This window comes from Rhincodon typus, chromosome 17 (genome assembly GCF_021869965.1).
Source record: "Rhincodon typus isolate 14 chromosome 17, sRhiTyp1.1, whole genome shotgun sequence".
Lineage (NCBI taxonomy): Eukaryota > Metazoa > Chordata > Chondrichthyes > Orectolobiformes > Rhincodontidae > Rhincodon > Rhincodon typus.
The window spans coordinates 33,176,059-33,192,667 of NC_063348.1; positions in this window are offsets into that span (position 1 = coordinate 33,176,059).

Consider the following 16,609-nt stretch of genomic DNA (forward strand, 5'->3'; position numbering starts at 1 on the left):
TCAACCACTCCTCATATGACAAGCCCCTTTTCCCCGGAATCATTTTTGAAGCCCATCAACACCAACACATCCTTCTTTAGATATGGGGCCCAAAACTGCTCTCAATATTCCAAATGCAGTCTGACCAGAACCTTATACAATCTCAGCAGTACATCTCTTCTCATGTATTCTTGCCCTCTTGAAATGAATGCTAACATTGCATTTGGCTTCCTAACTTCCAACTGAACCTGCCCATGAACCTTAAGAGGATCCTGAACCAGGGTTCCCAAGACCCTTTGTGCATCAGATTTCCAAAGTCTTTCCCCCTTTAGAAAATTGTCTACACCTCTATTCTTCCTACTGAAGTGCATAAACTCACAATTTCAGACATTGTCTTCCATCTGCCACTTCTCTGTCCTCCTTCCTAACCTGTCCAAGTCCTTCTTGTCCAACCCTCTCTGCTTCCTCAATGCTACCTGTCCCTCCACCAATCCTAGTGTCATCTGCAAATTTAGCAACAATACCCTCTATTCCTTTGGTCCAGATCATTAACATATACAGGAATAGTTGTCATCCCAACACACAGACACTGTAGATCTCCTTAGGTCACCACCTGCCATTCTGAAAAAAATCCCTTTATCCACACTGTCTGTCTTCTACCAGTCATCCGATCCTCTATCCATGTCAATATCTTACCCCCAACACCATGGACTGTTATCTTATTTTGCAGCCTCCTGTGTAGAACCTTGTCAAAGGCACAAGCCTGGATGTTGTTTAGGTCTTGATGTTAATGGACCGGGCATTTTCAGCAGCTAAGAAGTTGCAAATGATACTCAAAATTGCACAATCATCAGCAAACATCCTCACTTGTTATGTTATAATGGGGGGGAAAGACATTGATGAAGCTGCAGAAGATGGTTGGGCCTGGGAAATTATCCTGAGGAACTTCTGATGTCCTGAAACTGAGATGACTGACCGCCAATCACCACAACCATCTTCCTTTGTGTTAGGTATGAACACAGCCAGAGGAGAGATTTCTCCTTGATTCTGTTGACTTCAGTGTGCCAGGGTCATTTGAAGCCACAATCATTCAAATGCTGTCTTGATGTCAAGGGTTAGTCACTGTCACCTCACCTCTGGAGTTCAACCCCATTGTTCACATTGAGGCCAAGGGTGGAATATGGCTGGGCGGCTTTGGTGGAACCCAAACTGAGTTGCAGTGTGCAGATTATTGCTGAGCAAGTGCTGCTTGATAGCATTGTCAAAAATCCCTTTCAGCACTTTGCTGATGAAAGGAAGTGGTTTGATGGGGGACTATTTGGCTGGGTTGGACTTTCCTTGTCCTTTGTGGACATGACATAGAAGGGCAATTTTCTTACTTCGCCCACTCACTTTCTGAACTGGTGCTATGACCACTTCTTCCCCCACTGAGCCTGTAGATGTAGAACGGGAAACAAGACACAGCAATATCTCCCTCGACCACATCTGTCAACACCCACACTTACCTCAACCTGCAACATTTCACTCTCCACAGCTCATGCTCCATTATCATTTGCTGATTTGAAATCTGTTCTATCTGCTCTGTCTTCTTTACTGCATCCCTCTCCCCCTTCCCATAGGTTTCCTCTCTGCTCATTCTACTCCCTGATTTGAATCTCCATTTCCCACCCTAATTGCAGCCTCCTTCTTCCCTCACCCTTCTCTTGCAACCCTCATCTTCCCTTACTGCCATCTTGCAGCCTCTTTCCTCCTCCTTTCTTACTTGCAGCAACCCACCCATTGGAGCGTCCTCACATTTCATTCACAACTGTGTCCTGGACCAGAAGATGCCCACACCACACCCCTAACAAAAAGACCCTCCTCAGCTTTGGTCTTGGCGAAAGTAATGGCCCTGTGAAAAGCACCCTCCCCAGTGAGGCTTGCCAAAAGGTTCCCACAAAGCCTCCGTAATAGCTTCCCCCCGGTGACTCACTCATTCCTGTTCCTTCAAAAGGGCTCAAAAGTGCTACTGATACAACATGAGCAGATAAAAGGAAAGAAACAACAGTGGAAAATGTAACCACAACTTTCTGACTTGAAGAGCTCTCACACTGAGCCAAAGATGAATGTGCCTGTTTTCAACAACAGTGCTTGATTGCGAATACATGAAAATTCCAACACATTAAAAGTAGGACAAATTGATTTTTGACTAAGTGCACACACCTGAGACAGGAGATTGTGACTCGTGGTTGGGATGGTTCAAAAATAAATGCGCACTTGGGATCTGTATGACAGACTAGCAATGGTTTAAACTGGCACGTATATTTGTGAAAAGTATATGTCGATGGAATATTTTTGGACTGCCACTGAATGCTTCCACCATGTTAGTTTACCAACCCTTTTTCTCTGTGGAAGTCCGACTGAAAAAATACTCATGTCCTATTGGAACCCTGGTCTATAGGATAACATTGATGCCTATGCTCTGGGGTCAGGAGTTGCAGATGAATTATAATTAACATCTACATAGAAACATTTGCAATGCTTTAATGTGAGGCTTTGTTTGATAGTGACTCTGCTGAAGCATCAATGTATTTGTCCATAAGATGTGTGGGGAAATTTTAACTTGTAGCAACAAATGACTTTGAGTGCAGGAAGGCAGTAAAAGAGCTAACATTGACAACATCCCCAATACACCACACCCATATTCATCTGCAATGCAATAGGCTTAGTATGACCAAATGTTTCCGTAGTGGCAGGTTGTTAATTCCAATATGTTAATTACTCAGTGAATAACAAGATTGACAGAATTCAATTTAATGTCTCATCTGCAAGATTGCATTGCAATTTAGTAGTGCAACAACCCCTTTGCATTTTTGCTGCAACAATACAATGCTAATTCAGTTCTGAACTTCCAAGAGTGCAGAATTGACCTCTGACAGTCCCTCAGTACCTCCCCTGCAGCAGTTGAGTGCTCATTAGTATTGGCAATCAAAGAATGCTCCACCCCCTAGCATGATTCCCTCCTTCATTACTGACCCTCTGATAGTGCACCACTCCCTTAGTACTGCGTGTTCAATACAACAGCATAACCTCAATACTGTCTCTCAAATATTGCAGCATACTACATATTGACAAGAAATTGTTCCCATCAAAGTGCAGCGCTTTCTTTGATAATTTTCCTCCATAAGAAATTGCTTCAGTACTAACCCTCCAGTAGAGGTGCACTCCATTAATATTAGCCCTCTGGGAGTGCAACATTCCCCCAGTATTCCCCTTCAATAGTGCAGGGCTCGCTCAGTATTGACTCTCTGACAGTTCAGGACATTCTTTATGTTGCAATATTCCCTTGTGCTGTTAACCATTCTTTTTCCTTTATTCTATCATAGGAAGTGGGCATGGCTGGCAAAGTCAACATTTATTGTCCATTCCCAATTGCCCTTGAACTGAGTTAGAGGGCAGTTAAGAATCAGCCACATTGCTGTGGACCTGGTAAAGGTGGCAGATTTCCTTTCCTATGGGATATCAATGAACCAGAAAGGTTTTTACAACAATTGACGTTTACCAACTTTTTTATTAATTGACTTCAAATTTCGTCATCTGCTACATGGCAATACTGAATCTGAGCTTGGCTCAGACATTAAAGACTGTTCAGAATCACTATTGAACTACGGTCACTGATAAAATTTATAGATTTATCAATGGCTTCATCAAACATGCTTTCAATGGGAGCAACTGGCTGTAATAATTACCTATCTTCGCAATGTGTTCCCAAAAAAGTACAATCAGCAGCACAAAACTGTGGAGGTATTGATTCTGAAGGATATTATTAAATTGGACAGGGTTCAGAAAGGACTTACCAGGATGTTGCCTGGACTGGAGAGTTCAAGTTATAAGGAGAGGCTAGGACTTTTTCACTGGCGCATAGGAGGTTGAGGGGTGATGTTATAGAGGTTTATAAAATCACGAGGGGCATAGATCACGTGAATAGGTGAATTTTCCCTATGGTTGGGGATCTCAAAACCAGGCAGCATATTTTTAAGGTAAGAGGAGAAAGATTTGACGAGTTGGACCAAAGGGTCTGTTTCGATGCTGTATGACTCCATGACTCTATGCTATAGAGAGATTCAAACTCATGCCTCCACAGTATTAACCTCGGGGTCTAGATTGCTCATTCAATGACAATATCACTGCACCACTACCTTCCTCAAGTTTATTTACTCAATTGGGAATTAGGCCCTAAATCTATTTAGACTACATTTTATTTTAAAGGGTACATCACCTTAATCTTTACCGTTCAGTTCCTAAAATCTACCTTTTTGGTCACCATTCCTAGCTGCGCTATGATTTCCAACCACAGTTGCATCTCACTCACAGAGAATTCTCCATTGCTTCACTGGGAGATCTATGACTGCAAGATTCTCTTCGCGTTTTGCTTAAAGTGAAAGCTGTAACTGCACACAATCAGAGAGGTATTAGTGCACTGAAAGTTGTCAGTCAGCCCTGTGTGTAAATAATCATCTAAATGCTAGCTTGAAACCCCCAGTTGAGCCTGACTCCACCAGCAGTACATTCTAAACCCAAACCACTTGTTTGAAAATGTTTTTTTCTCACATCATATATACTTCTTTTGCAATTCATTTTAAATCTGTGGTTTTTTTTAAATTGAAAGTCAGAAATCACATGACACCAGGTTATAGCCCAACAGGTTTATTTGAAATCAGAAGCTTTTGGAGCAATGCTCCTTTGTCAGGTGAATTTTTTTATTCATTCATGGGATATAGACGTCACTGGCCAGGCCATTATTTTTTGCCCATCCCTAATTGCCCATTGGGCAATTAAAAGTCAACCATATCACTGTGGGTCTGGAGTCACATGTAGGCCAGACCAGGTAAGGATGGCAGTTTCCTTCCCTAAAGGACATTAGTGAACAAGATGGGTTTTTCTGACAGTTGACAATGGATTCATGGTCACAGTTTCTTATGTATAAGTAAGAACAGTTTCTCCCTATTGATTCTATTCAGCCTGCTCATGATTTTAAAAATTTCTATCAAATCTCCTCTTAGCCTTCTTTTTTTCAAGGAGAAAAATCCCAACCTATCCAATCTATCTGACTGAGTTCTAATGGTGTCTTATATATGTTCAGCGTCATCTCCTTGACCGTGTATTCTATGCCTGCATTAATAAAGCCCGGGATACTGTATGATTTGTTAGCTGCTGTCTGCACTTGACCTGTCACATTCAATAATCTGTGCACATCCAGGTCCCTCTGCTCTGTGCCACTTTAGTTTTATTTTATATTGTCTGTCCATGTTCATCAGCACCAGGGGATGAGGGAGCTGTTCTGATGGGATGGGCTCCACCTGAATCATTCTGGGACTAGACTCCTGGCAAATCACATAACTAGAGCTGTAGTTAGGGTTTTTGACTAAATAGTGGCTGTGCTGGGCTGAGTCCAGTTGCATTGAAAATTAGAAAATCAAAAGTTACGAAGAAGGTAGAATTGCAGGTTAGTGAAGGAGTTGATTGTTGCCAGAAAATAAAAGGAAGGAACAGAAGGTCATATTACACTAAGGAAACATAAAAGTGTAAGGAAAATTGCTAATAGAACAAAATTAAAGGCTTTCTATCTTAATGCACAAAGCTTTCAAAATAAGGTAGACAAACTATCGGCAAAAATCAAGGTAAATGAAAATGATCTCATTGCCATTACAGAAACATGATTACAAGGAGATCAAAAGTGGGAGCTTATGGATACTTGACCTTTTAGGAAAACACAAGGAATGGAAATTGTGATGTGGTAGCACTGCTAATAAGAGATGACATGAGGATGGTTGTGACGGATGATCTCAGCTCAGATGACGTTGAGTCCATTTGGGCAGAGGTAAAAAGAAGGGAAAGAACACATTGAAAGCTCTAATTTACAGACACCAAACAGTGGCCACTCTGTAGGAAAGGCTATAAATCAACAAATAATAGAAGCCTGTAAAAGGATTAGAGCAATATTTATGAGTGATTTAATTTTCACATTGATTGCATTGACCAAATAGGAAAGGGTACCTATGACAATGGATTCATAGAAATGCATTAGGGATAGTATCCTAGAGCAATATGTTATGGAGCCAACCAGGAAGCAGGCTACTTTGGATTTGGCAATGAGGCACGTTTAATAAGTGACCTCAGAATAAAAGATCCCTGAGGAAGTAATGATCATAACATGATAAAATATTCAGTTCAAAAGTGAGAAGAATAAGAAATTTGAATCAGAAACAATGACTAGGTAAAGGAAATTACAATGAAATTAGGATAGAGTTAGCTAAAGTGAACTGGGCAGATAAATTAGCAAGAATGACCCAAAGTAAGCAATAGTAAACATGCAGCGGGACCAGAGGAGTTTCATGAGAATGATCCCAGGAATGAAAGGCTTAGCATATGAGGAATGTTTGAGGACTCTGGGTCTATACTCCACAGATTTTAGAAGGTTGGGGGTGGATCTAATTGAAACTTACAGAATACTGAAAGGCCTGGATAGAATGAATGTAGGGAAGATGTTTCCATTAGCAGGAGAGGGCACAGCCTTAGAGTAAAGGGAAGACATTTTTGAAAGGAAATGAGGAGAATCTTCTTTAGCCAGAAGGTGGTGAATCTATGGAATTAATTGTGACAAAGGACTGCGGAGGTCAGGTCAATGAGTATAATTAAAATAGAAATAGATAGGTTCTTGATTGTTGAGGGGATCAAAGGTTATGGGGAGAAGGCAGGAGAATGGGATTGAGAAACTTATCAGCCACGATTGAATGGCAGAACAGACTTGAGGGGCCGAATGACCTAATTTCTGCTTCTATGTCTTATGGTCTTATGGTCCATATGGTCTTAAGAAGGTAATCCTGGATTCTCGGCAAATATACATCCCAGTAAGGAGGAAAGATTCTAAGAGAGTGAAAAACCATACATGACTAACCAAGGAAGTTTAGGAGAGTATTAACTTGAAAGAAAATGTGTATAAGGAGGCCAAAGTGACTGATAGCTCTGAAGATTGGGATAAATTCAGAATCCATTAAAGAAGGACAAAAAAAAATTAAAGAGAGTGAAAGTAAACTATGAGGGCAAACTAGTGACAAATATAAAAACTGACAGTAAATCTTCTTTAAATATATAAAAAGGAAGAGAATTCAAAGTGAACATAATTCCTTAGAAAATGAATTTGGAAAGAGAATTATGGAGAATGAAGAATTGGAGTAAAACACATATTTTGTCTTTACGGTTGAAGATACTTTGAATTTCCCATTAGTATGAAAGAATCCAGGGGAGGAATTAAATACTATCACAATCACTTAGAAGAACTAATGGGCTAAAGGTAAATAAGTCCTCTGGCCGTGATGGCTTGCATCCTAAATGATAGAATCTCTATAGTGTGGAAGCAGGCCATTCAACCCATCGAGTCCATGCCACTCCTCCAAACAGCGTCTCACCCAGACCCCCCACCCCATCCCTATCCCTGTAACCCTGCATTTCCCATAGCTAATCCACCTAGCCTACACAACTTTGGACACTATGGGCCAATTAAGCATGGCCAATCCAACCTACCGGCACATCTTTGATCTGTGGGAGGAGACCCATGTAGACATGGGGAGAATGTGCAAACTCCACACAAACAGTCACCTGAGGCTGGAATCAAACCTGGGTGTCTGGCGCTGTGAGGCAGCAGAGCTAACCACTATGCCACCCTAAACAAGTAACTAATGAGATAGTTGATAGTTTGGGTTGTAATTTTCCAAATATCGTTGGATTCTAGAGAAGTACCAGAGGATTGGAAAATTGTCAATGTGACATCCTTATTCAAAATAGAGGGAGGCAATAATCAGGTAGTTATAGGCTGATTAGCCTAACATCTATTGTTGGAAAAATATTAGAATCAATTACTAAGGTAGTAATAGCAAAACATTTGGAAAATCATAATCCAATCAAGCCAAATCAGCATGACTTCTTGAAAGGGAAATCATGTCTGACTAATTTATTAGTGTTTTATAATGAAGTCTCAACCAGAGTGGAGAGAGGGGAAGGAGCAGATGTGTTGTATTTGGACTTCCACAAGGCGTTCAACAAGGTACCAACGCTGTTGGAGGTAGTATGTTGGCATGGATAGAGAATTGGCTAATAGGTTAGAAACTCTATTTCTCCAGCCCTTCTAATACCTTCATATTCATCCCAATGTGTGCTGGTATTGATAGGACACACTGCTTGATTTGAGACCAAACCAGTGTTTTATAAAAATTCGCCATAACTTCCATTCTTTGTCACTCTATGCCTCTATTTATAAAATGTAGGATCCCATTAGCCACTCTCAGAGTACTGCATACCAGTGTTATACAGTGTAAGAAGAATAGTTACTTTAAGCAGAGCCAACCTTTATGGGGTGGCAAATTATGTTGCCCAGATAAATTGAAAGCAATGATTTGAGAGCAAAACTCTAACTGAACAAAAAATTTAAGCACATTAGTTAAACCTTAATAATAAAAAAAGAGTGGTGGAGAAACACAACAGGTCTGGCAGCATCTGTAGAGAGAAAGCAAATTTAACATTTCGAGTCCAATGACCCTTCATCATTTATTGACGTTTTTTCCAGATAATCCGTTCTAAAACTTGCCACCACTGCGGTTCAACTGATTGATCTGCAGTTTCGGGGCTTACCTTTGCAGCCTCTTGTGAACAAGGGTGCAACATTTACCAATCTGCAGTCATCCAGTTTTAAAGTTTTACAGCATGGAAACAGGCTGTCAAGAGTTTATCTAATCTAATTCCATTTTCTAGCACTTGGCCTGTAGCTTTGTATGCTGTGGTATTTCAAGTAACCATTGAAATACTTCTTAAATATTGTGATGGTTTCCACCTCTAAAACTCTTTCAGACAGTGAACACCAGATACCCAGAATCTTTGGAGTGAAAAAATTCTTCCTTAAATCCCCTCTAAACCCCCTACCCCTTATCTTAAATATATATCCACGCATTATTCACTCCTCTGCTAAGGAGAAAAGTTGCTTCTTATCTGCCCTATGTATTCCCCTCATGATCTCCTACATCTCAATAAGGTCCTCCTTCAGACTTTTCTGAGGGAAACAGCCCCATCCTATCAAGTCTCTCTTCATAACTGAAATGGCCCAGTCCAAGCAACATCCTAGTGAATCTCCTCTGCACTCTCTCTAGTGCAATCAGATCTTTTCTACAGTGTGGTGACCACAACTGCACACTGTACTTCAGCTGTGGCCTAACTAAAGTTTTATATCGCTTTACCATAACCTCACTGTTCTTGTATACTATGCCTCAACTAATAAAAGCAAATATCCCATATGCCTTCTTAACCACCACTTTGAAACCACTCCTGTATCTACAGAAGATTGGAAAATTATAGCCAGTGCCTCCACAATTTGAATCCTTACTTCACTGAGGATCCTTGGAATCATTTCATCGAGTCTTGATGTCCAGTCAACTTGAAATACAGTCTATCAAATACATTCCTTTTTGTCAATTTTTGATCCATCAGTTATCTCACCTCCTTCTTGTTTCATTATCACTTGGGCAGCACTTTCTTCTTTGATAAAGGTAATGCAAGTATTCATTTAACATTTCAGTTATGTCTGCCAACTGCATTGTAAATTCTTTTTTAAGTCCCTTTTGAGCTCTACTTTTACTATTTATAGAACCAAAGATTTTTGAATTCACTTAGTTGCTAGTCTTGTCTCATACCTTCTTTATTCCTTTTGATATTTTTTTTCTTTCCTTTGAAGTCATCTGTAGTAATTGCAATGAGGTCAGCAAGCTGGTCATCATAGAGTGAGTTAATCTGGTCCAAGCACGAAGCCCTGGTTGACATAAAAGGGCGAATGTCAGGGACATTGAGCCGCTGAATGCCTGACTCAGTGAGAGGCAGTGCTATTGTGCAAGGCTATGCATTTGTTAATGAAGTGTGACTGGTGATGGGATGCCGGCCTCTGAAGAGTTGATTCACTGTCCATACCATCATAGGACTGGATTGATTTGAAGAGGGCCAGCATAGACTCAAAGAGCAAAATGGCTTCTTTCTTGGAATTATTCTATGGCCTGGATTTTTGCTGGGTCTAAATCATTCAGCCACCTGACTGCATTATGTCCAACTCTTCTACAGTTCTACAGTTTCATGTACTGTCAGGCCAGTTCTTTAAAGAGGTTCAGCCTCAGAGATTTCATGACCATAGGCTGCATGAAGGGACATGTTGAAAGATAAAGTCAAAAGATTCAACTCATGTCTCCCATTCCAAAGTATGTACCTCCCAGCTACCCCTCACCCTCTCCATGCTAAGGTATGTCACCAGCCACAACACCATGAACTTATGAGAGGCTGCAACATTTCCTCACTGATTCACCCACAATGCATTGTATAGAAATAGTGAACACTAAAGTGATGGTAGGATACACAGTAAAAAGCTTTTTTAAAAAATTAATTGAAAACTTTTTACTTTCTTAAAAACAATCTCCTTTCTTCTACAAGGCAATAAAAGTGCCAATCATCTGCAATCGTTAAAAGGATTTATATCTGAAATTGCAAGTACTTGAAATCTGTTAAAATATTGTGAAATTGTTAGAAGAGTTAAGACAACCAGAGAAATTAACCAATGAGGGGATCAGGTATTTCAACATAGTAACTGATGTATTGAGATCCAGAGGACACACTTCTAAAGTGATTTGCAAAAAGGAGTGAATGAGTCATAGAGAAATTCTTGATAAGCAAAAGGGTGAAAGGCCATTGAGGTAGACAGAAATTTAGGTAATCAGTTCAGGGGCTGAAAGGCCCACTGCAAATATTTTCCATATTATCTTTATCTGTACTAAGACTTATTGACCAAAAGTGTCTTTTTTTTCCGAAAGCAAATTGTCGCATAGAGCAATCCATTTATTTCCATTTGACCCGTAAATGTGTCTTTTGAAGTGTGTATCTGGTTATTTTGAGGGGCAGGTATTTACATTTTCATATTACAAAGTAAGCATGTTAACCAGTTTTTGCATCACGATTGAATAACTTTTGTCTATAATAAATCCATAATTCTGTGCTTATTAAATAAAAATGGTTGATAGAATTTTTTTATTTCAAGTCTAATATAGAGAAACTATATGATTGGTCATAACACAATTACATTTACAATGTGGAGTAGTGGGGATTTCAACAAACCTCTCCTCCCACTTCAGTCATATCATAAACTTGGAAGGTTGTAGTTGTACCCAACACTGACAACGTTTTATTGGAAGTGGGGTAGTAAAAACTGGAAAGATAAAAGAGAGTACCAGACTTCCTTTTACATTTATAAATCAAAATGACTTTGGTGGTTGCCAATACTTTTCTAGAGATGACAGATTTATCACTGAGTGAATTGGAAATAATAACCAGAGTTAGATTATGAGAATTGGCAAGCAAATTGAAGGTAGAATGAAAGGCAGGGGCGAGGAAAGCAAATATAAGTGAGGTAATAGGACCACATTTTAAACTGGAAGAAGGCCAAAGCAAACCAGATGGTAATTTAGATAAATTAATGAAAATTCAATTATTGATGACTTCTTGAGTCCAAACATAACAACTGTGCCATCTTTCATTACCACACATGTAACAGAACTTTGTACTGCTGTGCATTGTTGATAATATTATAATGTTTCATATCATTCGGCTTGCTCTTAAGCTTCTCTTGTATTTGAACACTGTACTTTCTGGAAAAATTGACAAATGAAATTGTATCTTCTCTGAGGTGCAATACAGCATCACCTGTAGCATTCGCTGTGGTTCTGCATCCATCTAGATATATTTGTCAAACACCCTGGACAACTCAACATAAGCACTCTTCACCTCACTGCTGTGATTGATTTTTTTGTTGATTTTTGTGAATGGTCACGCAGTTGATTTGTGTACACACTGTAGCCCTGCAATTGATGGTCCATTCATGTTCACCATGTATAATACTTGTGGTATCCATGAAGAATTGACATAGCTACATTTCACTGTCCACGTATCAATGCAAGGAACAGACGACCCATTATATGCAGTCAATTTTGGATGCTGTATTATTGACTTTGAACCATCCAGATACATGTCTGTTAGAATTCTGACCGGTAGAATGTTTGCACTTGCCTTATTTTTGGTCTTAAGTGTGTGTTTACTTCAAGCATATGATGTCAATAGTGGAAAAAAGCTTCTAACCATTTGACTTTGTCCACACATTGTGTCACATTTAGAATTTCAAAAGCTTATTTGCCATCTTGTTGAAGGTTCTTCCACTTTGAAACTCGACTGTGTTCAATCTTGCTGTTAATCTCACGTATCTATGCTTGTATCTATATATCGTGTCTATGCTTATTCAGAATCTTACGTACATTTCCTGTTGCTGCTGGCAGTGGATCTCACATGATTTTAATTTAGTTGTGCAGTAAATCTAGCCTTTGGTTGCATCTTTGGAACCAGACTTCCTGTACAGGCAGCCCTGGTTTCCTTTCATACCACATGACTTACAAAATCTTTGCACCAGCCTTGTGGTGTTGCAAAACACTGCACTAGTCACATAGCTTGCTCACTTTCTGCACTTTGGCTAGCATGCCAATACTGGTAACTGCATGTGGTCCTTCTCAATGTTGTTGCCTGGCTACATTGGTTTCACATTTTCTGCCATCTTTTAGCAGTGTGCTGAGGTTTTGACCTTTCTTTTTCTTCAAGATGTCTTTTTGGAAAGCTTTGATGAACCTTGAGACATTATAACCAGTTCCATTGTCCACTCAGATAGCTCAACCTCTGAGAAATCATATCGCTTGCCCTTGTCATGGCATATACTGATGTCTGAGTAATTGATTATGTTCATTTAAGACATCACTTCTAGGCAATGAATTCTAACGTTCACCTCTACCTGAAGTTGATCTTCCAGCATTTCCCATAGATAATCAGGATCTTGCTGCTTCTCTTTACACAGACTCGAAGTGTTGATTCTGTGCAAGCCCTCATTTCCAATGGCCATCTTTAATTTCTTCACTTGCTTCTCTGGTTTTGCAAAGGCTTTTTCCTAGGTATTCAAGTTCATATTGCTGCCTTCTTTTTCAGGGAAAATCATCTGTTATTACCAAACCCCAGGCAAGAATCCCCAAATTATTACACTTCCAGATAGATACCCAAATCATTAAGCTCCCATGTGAGGATAGATGAACCGACTCTCCTTTATTCATCCAGCCCTTCAGTGGGTTGTAACCAGCATCATTCAAAAAAGATTCCTCCATTGTGGATGCTTATCTACTAGATGAAATGAATTTAAATCTTAAAATCAGCCAACTTAACTAGGCTTTCTTGTGTTAAGAAAAGAGCAAGTTTATTTGTTTCTGAACTAAAAAAATGTAACACCATATACATACACATAGATTAGGAAAAAGAACTCCAAATAAAGATAAAGGTTAAATGATACACAGATCGGTTTCTCTGTGTGGGTCAGAAAGAATGGTAATAGTTGAACAATCAGTTTTGAAATTCTTAGCTGTTGTAGGTGAGTTGAAATTCTTTTGTGCAATTTTACTTTGATGTGTTTAGCTGACAGCACTCAGAGTGAAAGGCTTTTCTTGTCCTATTTCTTTCTGGCTGGTTTGCTGACCTAGTTAGTTTCTAGTACTCAGAGTAAAAGGTTAATTTTACCTGCAGCACAGAGGTGATTAGTGGGTGATTCTTTGACTGTGACCTTCACAGCACACTAACAGTCAAACCCAGGCTAGCATACATGAATACCTCAGTTTAGCACGACTTCTATAACAGGCACAATTTCTTCCCTTTTCACAGACTGATGCTGCAGTTGGTTATTAACCCATTTTGTATATTTCTGGAATGGCAAAACACAAAAAAGTCTGCAAGAAGTTGCTTTCTTCTGAGAAAGAGTAGATAATCAGCTCATTCGTGATCTCTTCTTGTTACATCTTTGTTTCTGTTTGAAGTTTCCCTTTACAGTCTACAATTATATCAGTCCATGAGCAATCCTTTTTTTTTGTCTTCAAAAAAATAGCATTTTGGAATTAAAAGTTGAAAATGTCCATAGTATCTCAGGGTCCAAATCCATCATCATGAAAAACCATTCATAACCATGTTGTATTCTTGAGTTCCTTAAGACAGAATTACCACTCTCAAACTAGATTGAGAAGTAGCTTAGGTTCAAATTGCTTGAAAATCAATAACAGGTTTACTTAACAGATAGACAGATAACTTGCAATTGTAGAGCAATTTATATACACACCCTTAGTCTAGCGTGCTGTTGTTTAGCATCCTCATGGCTTCTGGTCATGTGGCATGGTCCTGATCTTGGATTCATTAGCAAACTCAGCTCTTAAAACAGTAATGCAACAACTCTCAGTTGTTGGAGACTAGTTGGTTCCATTTGGTCAAGTGTTAGTCAGGGAACATTTAGAAAATAGTGATCATATCATCACCTGAATTGAGGTTAACTCTGGTAATTTAAGGTAAAAATATAAAGTTGGAGCAGGGCCTATTTCAGTGCGGTGAGCTAGATCTGTACCAGTTAACTTGGAATCAAAGAGTAGTGGATAAAACTATAATTAAACAATGGGATGCCTTTAAAGACAGATGGTTTGAGTACATTTTGGGTACAATTTGACAAGGGAAAAAGATAGGAAAAAGAAAATCAGAGTGTCCTTGATAAATTTAGAGAGAAAGATAGAGGCAGACGGCACAGTTGTGGTATGAATATATTGTATTTTTTCTTTACCAAGGATGAAGAGACAAAGAAAATCATTATGAGCAGAAGTGGTTTGGACACTGCATGGGCTAACACTTAATAAAGAGGGCATATTAGAAATGTCTGCAGTACTTAACATTAATAAGTTATCAGGATCAGATAGGATGCATCCAAGAATGTTGAGGGAAGTAAGGGCAGAAATTGCAGATTCAATGGATGCAGAGATGGTGCCAGAGGACTGGAGAACTGCAGATGTTCAACCATTCTTCAAAAAAAGGGTGCAAGGGTAAACCTAGAAATTACTTTGATCCCAGTTAATATTATTACTGGACAAGACAGATCCCAGACAGAAACCTGGCTCAATAGGTTATAATTGATTTGTTTTCATTTTAACAAAGTGACCTCTCACTGAAACACGGGCACGGAGTACTAAATATTTTGTTTTAATGGTAAAACAGAAGTTTCTTAACAAAAGAAATAAAAATAAAATAGAATAAACCAAACCATGTACTCACAATATAAATTCACAATTTTTAGACACACTAAGAAAGTGTAATCCCATTTATCCAAAAGTACCCTTTTATAAATTGAAAATTAAAAAAAAACAGCTTTTGCATACTACCCAAAAATACACCCCCATACAGCACTCAAAACACTACTCATTCAATATTCATTACATGGCCCCATCTTGGTAGGTTTAAGTCATTTTGAATCTAATGTTTAGACTGAAACCGCAAATAGCTTCTTCCTGGAGCTATCATAGTCCACAGCTTCAATGTACTCTGCATTAAGTAACCTCTTCATAGTGTTATGCCAACACTTCTGGTTTTAGACTATCAAAACTTCTTCATCTGGGATAATTTAATTCATTATATATCCCCTTACTTAAAAGCTTGGATTTATACAGCCATCCTATTCTAAAGACTTCACAGGACTGCTCCACTTAATATAAAAACTGAAACCCAAAAGTCTCACTCTCTAATCTTGAAAAAAAATCCAGTTTTGGAAGTGTCTAACAAACTTCCATGTCCCGTCTGCTGGGTTCCAAAAAAATCTAAAATAAACAAACGTTCATTACTGGTACACACAAACCCAATCACTCTAAAACCAAGCCTCAAATCTATTTTAAAATAAATCACCACGGCTACAGAAATACTTACAAGTTAATTCTTATTAACTTCAGACATACAGAAAACCAACCAGTTAGTAAGTCAAAACCCAGAAACTCACACCTGCAGTAAATAACATTAAATTTATAAATTGCACAGTTTACATGAGCCTTTAACCTTTGAGCTGGGAAAGGGTTCAGAGACAGTAATCTCAGCCAAAATTAATAATCACTTACACAATTATGGAGTAATTAGGGAAAGCCAGCAAGGATTCCTTAGTCACAACTTCTAATTAACTAATTGATTGAGTTGTTTTATGAGGTAACTGTTTTAAATATGCTGAAAAAAGTACACATTGCAAAATTACACTCTGTCAGAGAATTATCCATCCCTGATTTGCACACTCTCAGAGTATAGTGCTAACATCTTAGTGGTACACTCTGAGTAGAATATTATACAGCCCTGTGTCACACAGAGAACAGTATTATACATCCCGGTGTTACGCACTGAATACAGTATTATACATCCCTGTGTTACACACTAAGTACAGTATTATGCATCCCAGTGTCACACACTGAGTACAGAATTATACATCCCACTGACACACACTGAGTACAGAATTATACATCCCAGTGACACCCGCTGAGAACAGTATTATACATCCCAGTGCCACTCGCTCAGAACAGTATTATACATCCCAGTGCCACTCGCTGAGAACAGTATTATACATCCCAGTGACACTCGCTGAGAACAGTATTGTATATCCCAGTGACACTCGCTGAGAACAGTATTATACACCCCAGTGACACTC